This window comes from Tasmannia lanceolata, unplaced genomic scaffold (genome assembly GCF_043159265.1).
Source record: "Tasmannia lanceolata isolate RefF3 unplaced genomic scaffold, GAP_Taslan_0.1 ptg000006l, whole genome shotgun sequence".
Classification (NCBI taxonomy): Eukaryota; Viridiplantae; Streptophyta; class Magnoliopsida; order Canellales; family Winteraceae; genus Tasmannia; species Tasmannia lanceolata.
Genome location: NW_027518683.1, coordinates 24,475,547 through 24,483,272, shown reverse-complemented (window position 1 = coordinate 24,483,272; position 7,726 = coordinate 24,475,547). Strand labels below are relative to the sequence as shown.

Sequence of the window (7,726 nt, the reverse complement as noted above, 5' to 3'; positions counted from 1 at the left end):
AACTGTGCAAACCCCAACGGCTACTTTTCGATACCGGCACGGTCGACAGAAGTGTCGCGGTCGCCCGCCCTATCGGGCGCTCTCTTTTTAATTTCAACTTTCAAACCTGCATGGTCGACCGGGTCATGCTGGTCACCCGGCAAGAGCAACCTGGACTTTTATATTTTTGTCCAGTTCCCTATCCGCGGTAGCCCGGCCCTATGGCGGTCGACCGGCCTGACCATGATGGATTATTTCTGGCTTTCCACAAACACATCCGCGGTCGCCCGAGACTCCTCGGTCGACTGGCCCGCTATGTTTCTACAAGTGATGGATTTCCAGCCACCTTGCTGCGGTCGCCCGAGGAGCCCCGTTCGACCGGCCTTATTTGAAAATCCTTTTTAACTTATAAAAATACAGGGTCTTGGGCCATGGTCTTTGGGCTTTTGTCCAAGGTTTTCTAACATATTTTGGGGGGTGTTAGTGGTTTTCAAAGATGTTGAATTTAATTATGAAAACCAATTGAAAACCATGTGAAAACCTTTGAAAGTGCAAATACAAATAACAAGAGGACTCCAAACCCAATCTAAAAATGTAGACCCTTGAGTCTTCTTGGATTGCTTGGCTCCTCCGCACTTTCTTAGACAACTCTGACTTGTGAGTGAACTCTTCAACTTGCTTCAGGTCATGTGACTTCCTCCATTCTTCAAATCATGTTGAGGTACATGAGGTGTCACCAATGCTTGTTCAACTCCAAGCTTCTACTGGCACTTACTAGGCAACTTGAGGGATCTTTAACTTGAGCTCTTGACTTGAACATCTTCCACGGTTGATGTCTCCAATGTATGTGAAAGCTCTTTGGTCCATTGTGCATGTTGATCCTCAAGCCACGTGTTGTGTTGAGTTGTGTAATGGCGATATGATGTGTCAAGTTCCTGTCTATGACACACCACCCAAGGACAACACGTTAGTCCATAAAGACTAATCAATTTAGGTTTGCCAGCATCAAAACAACAAGGAAAAGGTGAATGTATGAACCCTTGGGAACCCTTGGGCTTACATTCTCCCTTTTTTATGATGGCAAACCTAATTGATTAGGGAACCCCTGATTCAACGATGTTATAAAATGACATGCATGAGAGATAGAAAGTGATTAATTATTTCTTTGGCATGCTTACCTATTGATATGATTGATCCGACTTATTGGGGCATTGTAAGGAAAGCATCGATACAGATATAAAATGACATGGTGGGAGAGCTAGATTCAATGATGTTAGATCCTAACCCCAATAAATCTAATCATTAGTCGGCTTTCTTGGTTATGATCAGACATTCATGAAACCTACTTCTGTTCCTTATCCATTGACAATGCTAAGTATTTTAATTGGAGATTTGCAAACTGTTTCTATGATAAATACATTTATTTACTACTTTATAAAACATCGAGCTACTCGATTACTTGATAATCTTGTTTTGGGGTGAATATTAAGGGAAATGAGCCATCTTCTTACTTGGGATTAGACCTTATTTAGTGTAAGAGTTGAGATATTGTCGTGACATCACGTGTGACTAATTTAAACTTCTACGAAGTAAAAATATATAATCCTGGAAAATAGAAGTTAATACGAACTGCGTGCAAGGTCCTTGACAAATACTTTTTGAAAATGGATATGATTTTCAGGGCACAACTTATTGATGATGGAAATGATTCTGATCAAGAATTTTATATGATAAAAAGGTCCTTCACAAATACACTTTTTTCTATAAAATGAAGGATATTTGCATGTACATTACTAACTTTAAACAATTTAAGACACACCAAATGATTTTCTGGAGCCTGATCTAATGTAATTTTTAGACGATATGATATTGGTCCAAATTAGATCCGACGGATCCAACTATTGTGCCCATGTCTTGTAAAATGAAGTTCAGACCTTCTGGATTTATCGGACCGTCTGGTTACAGACACCCCTACTAAATTTGTGAAAATGGAATCCTAGAAGATAACACCATACAGATTATTTCATCACGTTTCAATGCACGTCAATATATTTGCCAGATATTGTTTGGTTGTCCGATTTATTAGTGCCATTGAATCTATCGTCACTTTCGATGTCATTTTGCCTATATAACAAGGCCCCCTAATTACCTCGCACGCCAATATCTTTGCCAGATATTATTTGGTTGTCCAATTTATTAGGGTCACTGAATATAGCCTCAATTTCGATATCATTTTTCCTATATAACAAGGTCCCTTGCCCTACCTCTACCTAAGCCTTTTATACTTTCTTTAGATATCCGTCATGCCAAGTCTCCAAACCAAGCCTTCTTTTGTATCGCGGTCTATTGCCATCAACGTTAGAGAAGTTGAGAAGTTGTGGCGTGGCCCTTCTATACGAGGTTCTTCTAATGATCCAACTCGAGAGATAGTCCTTGCCAAACGAAATTATGGAATGGGTGATGTAGGAAAAGAAAATGTGGGAATCTCGCAAGCAAGCTTGATTTCTGGTGGTCTACTTCCACGCAGGGTTGTCTTAGTCGGCAACTTGGAGGTAATCATAGAAAATTCATCCATTATTTGTGTTTGTATGTTTACATATTTATCTATGTCTGTATGTGTGCACATGTGTGCTCATGCATTTACGTGTGCTTGTATGAAAAACTTTTGAAAGGAATTTTTTTCTACAAGTATTTTATTTATAAAATATACTCCGCTTAGCCAATGTTAATATAATTTAGCCAAAAAGTAATTTTTTGAAAGAAATCTAACAAGTATTTATTTTTGTTGCATGAATTAGACGAACTTGTTTTCTTCAAGGTGTCCTTTTGAGTAACGCTAAAAAGGCAATGTTTTCATCCAAAGATTTTGTTGTCGTAATCCTATGAAATTTTTTCTCTTTTTTTATTAAAAAAATTGTGTACATATGTGTCCTACTGCCGCCTAAGAACTATGCCACTAGGATGTGACTAGCGTCGAACGAAGCCGCATCCCCTTATTACTAGGCCGTCGATGAAATTTTGTCAGCAGCAAAACTCCACACGGTTCTAAAAAGATCTAATCGACTTGTAATTAGTAAACATTGACATTTATTTGAAAATGTACAACATTATTTTTAATATTTACAATTTGGAGTTTTATAGGTAAGAAACCTTTTACAAGAAACTGGTTAGGGCATTTCAGATAATTTTTTCTTATAAAGGGCAATGATCTGATATAAAACCCTAATATAAACTCTTATATTGAAAAATCCTAAACCCTGAAACTCTTACATGCATAAGTTCATAAATTTACAAATTTTATTATAAATATCTTGTTTTATTTCTCAAAAGGGTATATCTTTTAAGACGAGAATCATTTTTATTAATAAAAATTACCATGTCTGAATTGAACCCATTGCGTCGTGTACGCCGATCATGGCCATGATGGTTATGATTTTCAGGGCACAACCTATTTATGGACCAGCGCAACAAATTGTAGACACCCCATTTTGTTTTGTTTTAATCAACAAATAAATTAGTGTGTTAAATCCATGTGAGAACCCCCTCTATCATTGATTTATATGTTTTAGGTCATTAATATCTTGATCTGACTTTACGGATCATCAATCGGGACAAAATAAGCTAGGGTCACTTCATAGCCCGGACCCTGATTCCATTCCGAGACCCGATTTCCGTAAATCGTTAGATCAATGGCAGATCATGACCTGGGTCTAACCATCCAAAACCACCTAACCTCTCCTCTCATCCTAACCATTCAAACCTCACCTAACCTCACCTAACCTCTCCTCCCATCATAACCATCCAAACCTCACCTAACCTCACCTAACCTCACCTAACATCACCTAACCTCACCTAACCTTACCTAACCTCACCTAACCTCACCTAACCTCCTATCCCATTCTCCTATAAATACCCTCTCATCTCACCAAAGAAAAGGGGGAAAAAAAAGAAAAGAGGAGAGAACCCCTCTCTTAGAAAATTCAAGCCCTCTCTCTAGACCAAATCCCTCTTCTCCATAAGTTTGCATGGAATATCGTCTACAAAAAGGTATGTCTTTTGGAATTTTATTTTCTTTTCTATATTTGTAGGATTGAGTGTTGTTTTGCGTATATTTTGGTTGATGTCATGTTTAATTTTGTACTAGTTTGGCCTTGGTCATGTTCTCACTTATGCTAAATATAATTAATGTGTCAGGGTCATTAGAACCTATTTGCAATGGGATGTTGAAATCATTGGCTTGTTAGGGAATTTAGATTTCTTTTGGGAAAACAATTCATTAAAAATTTTGAACATTTACAAGAAAGAAAACTTGAATTTTACATGAATTATCAAAACCCATTTAATTTGGCTTACAAAACCTCCATCTTTCAATTGATAACAACAGCCCCCACTCCAATTTGATAACAACAGCCCCCACTCAATCTCAAGAACCCAATATCCATACCCCACCTTGCCAAGTAGATAAAAACAACCCCTTTTTCAAACATCCCATTTGAATCTAATCTCAGGCCCATTCAAGCCATTTTTCATATTCACCGTCTTTTAATCACTAAAAAAATAAGAACTATCAAAAGAAAACATGGGGGTGCCAATATCATTCCCGTCATAGTGCTAGCTGTTAGACTTTAAACAGATTTTTCGACCTCTAAACAACAGAATCGTGGGAAATGGTTAACTACAAAGTCGTAGATATTTTCGTGCCGTTTCCAACGAGTATTCGTGCTAGATCAGACAGCGAGCGGTTAAAAAGTTAAGTCCAAAATGGTTGCGGCACACCTTTAGGCATTTCCAGTTTAATGTTGCTGTCCTTTTGTTTGCAACACAAATTCGAACCTCTAAATCACAGATTTACAAACAATGGAGAACTACAAAGTTGTAGCCCTATAAAAGATCTTTCCAACGCATGTTTGTACGTTGAATTTGGCCAAGCGGTTAAAGAGTTACGACAGTTTTAGTGGGCTGCATTTGTCAGATCTTTTAATGGTCAATGGTTTGTCGAATTTGTGCAATTGTCAAAACTTGGTTGTGTTAACGTCATTTTCCAAACCAAAATCGAAAGACATTAATCTAAAGTACATCCAACCTAAAATTAACAAAACTAAAATTCACCCATTTAAAATCCACTGATAAAAATCCGTTAAAAGCCATTAACCAAAAGACCACTAAAAATTTCAAATGAAACTAAAACCTTCTAAATAAACAACTTTAAAAGCTACCAAACACACTAAATACCTTCAGATAATAAAAGCTTCAAGAAAACTCTAAAAGTTTCCACAAACCCAAAAGAATTCGAGATTCCCAAGAGCCGGTGGATTCAAAATTCCTTTAGGAACCCTTAGAGCCCAATTTAGGAACACTGGTGTCGTGTCGTGTCGTGTCCTAAGTTTTAGGGAGTCTTAGGTTTTAGGGAGTCCTAGAGTCAGGAGTCCAGCCTCATCACGGACGTTTGCTATGTATAGCAACCGTGCCATAGGTTTAGTTACACTAGTCACCCGATCTTTTCCATAGGACAAGCCTAGTAAACTAGGATGTAGGCTAACCTGCATTAGTCTAAGGGACAACTTGTATTTAGATAAGAATCATATAGCATCTTCGATGAAATCCTAAGATAATAAAATCCTCAACTTGAATTAAATAACTTCTCTTAAAACTGTTGAAACAGTCAATCCCGTCTAGGTCGGTGTCTTAGTTGAGTTAGGCATATGTAACTTAGCTTAGGTGCACCGAACTACGTCGACTCTGATCCCAGTGAGGCTTGGGTACGTAGGCAGCTTGGATGTCTGATGGCATACCACCCGCGAGTCGGCACCACAAACAAATTGTGGTGTTTTGTATATTAATTTTCTTGTAAATGCTTAATCAAATCACTTAGGACTTTCCATGAAATTAGAATTTTAGGAGAACTTTCACTTAGATTGAATCCAGACAAATTAATAAATCAAGATACACATTTAGGATTCACATTGAAATTAGATCATAGGATGCATGTCACTTAGTTCGCACATTAACATAGAGTTGAATGAGCCATTTAAAATAAATTTAAAAGAGTTAGCTTTTGGAATCGAAGACCGATTATCGGGCAAGAATGGTGCATGTGGTGGATAACTCCCCATACCTTCCATTCTCGTAACCAGGTAGCGAGTCTAGATTTCTGGTTAATTACGGGTCCTAGATCCCACATCTAGGTGGCGACTCTGTCAGTCTCTTTCGTGTGGAATTCGGATTGCCTTAGTGATCCCAAGTTCACAGGAAAGATTAATTCAAATCAACATTACAATGCACACGCCAATCGCGTGGAAACGAGAGACCAAGAGAGAGTGCGAGGCGGCTCGCGCCCCACACCCCTCTCGCGGGATCAGGGTACCACAGTCTGGCGACTCTGCTGGGGACCACCTAACTTCATTAAAATTTCAAAAGATAATTCATTTGAATTTAATTTAACTGGCTCATAAAAACTCTATACTTGTTAGATTAGTTTGTCTTGTTTTATTTTCTCATCACATTTTACTCGAACTTAACCTAACAAAACCTGAGGGCATCATAGATTGCGCAAACATATTGCACACACTTACATCACTTGCATCTAAACTCTTGCATCTCACGTGCACACACGTCCTATTTTAGGAACCCGGAGTGTTATCTAGCATGGTTGACTGGGATTTCATCACCTGGTGCCTCTGTGCTAGAGAAGCATTCCACCCTTAGCCTAGTACCTTTATGGTACGTAAACGGATCTCTTGTTCACGTACTGATACGCCGGACACTGGTACAGTATATCGAACAGGGATTCGCGCTAAGGGAACTCTTGGCCTTACCCCTAGATTAACCCACACATGCATGTAGTATACGAACACATGTGCATCATGTGTGTGAGCCTAGTTTAGGATATCCTACCCATTGGTGTCTAGATTAGGCCGTGGTCCATCTTCCAATGGTCACGATCGGTCCTTAGATACACGAACAAAGTCATGAGTCGAGATTCTCTCTCCACTCCGATAGATTAGGATTAGGGTTGATGCCTTCAGGTAACACTGATAAAATGTGAAAAAAAAAAAAAAAAAAAAAAAAATTTCCCTTTGGGTTAGGATATAAATCCCATAATTTTCAAAGATCTCATAGGATTAGTCATTCATGATCTATCCGTTGAAAGCAATCTTATGCTATCTCATCTAATCTTTTGATCGTGCGTCTTTCGTTCTTCTGTCATACGATTCGATCGTATCTTCATGCCATCCCCTAACTGGCAGATGCAGAATCTCACAATCTTTCGATTATGCGTTCTCATGATCTGATCATGCCTGGTCCAGATAATCCAATCTTGCTTGTACCCCTGGTCTGTTCCTCCTCTAGGGGCTACCTTTTTCAAGATTATTTTGCTAAGTCCTTCAGAGTTCACTCTCAGAATCATTGAGCTAGGGGCATTTCCCTATGCGAATCAGTCATCATTGTCCAAAATTGAAAGTATCAGCCATGATGATGTTCAGAACGAACCAGCCTTCGCCGAGCCTTCAACGCCAAACAGTTGCAGCAGTTAAAGTTTTAGTCACTTACTATTTTATGTTGAGTCAGTCATCATGGTCAGTATAATTGTTGAGTCCGGTCTTACAGTTAAAGGTCAATGCCTAGTCCAGGCAAGTTATCTTCTGTTTCTCTTTCTTATTTAGAGTTGTGAATCGTGAGCATGTTCAGGATAGGTCGTCTGATGTAATAGCTTTTCTTTAAATAAAATTTCAGTCAGTTCTAAAAA

General features: G+C 38.6%; 1 long non-coding RNA gene across 2 annotated transcripts; it reads left to right on the top strand.

Moving 5' to 3' along the window:
• Positions 1-3,600: 3,600 nt before the first annotated feature.
• On the top strand, positions 3,601-7,726 carry LOC143878521 (uncharacterized). Of its 2 annotated transcripts, none has more exons than XR_013250999.1 (2): positions 3,601-4,026; positions 7,287-7,726. It is a non-coding gene; the product is annotated as an uncharacterized LOC143878521 (long non-coding RNA). The 2 variants fall into 2 exon arrangements; XR_013250998.1 differs by having other exon boundaries at positions 7,227-7,726.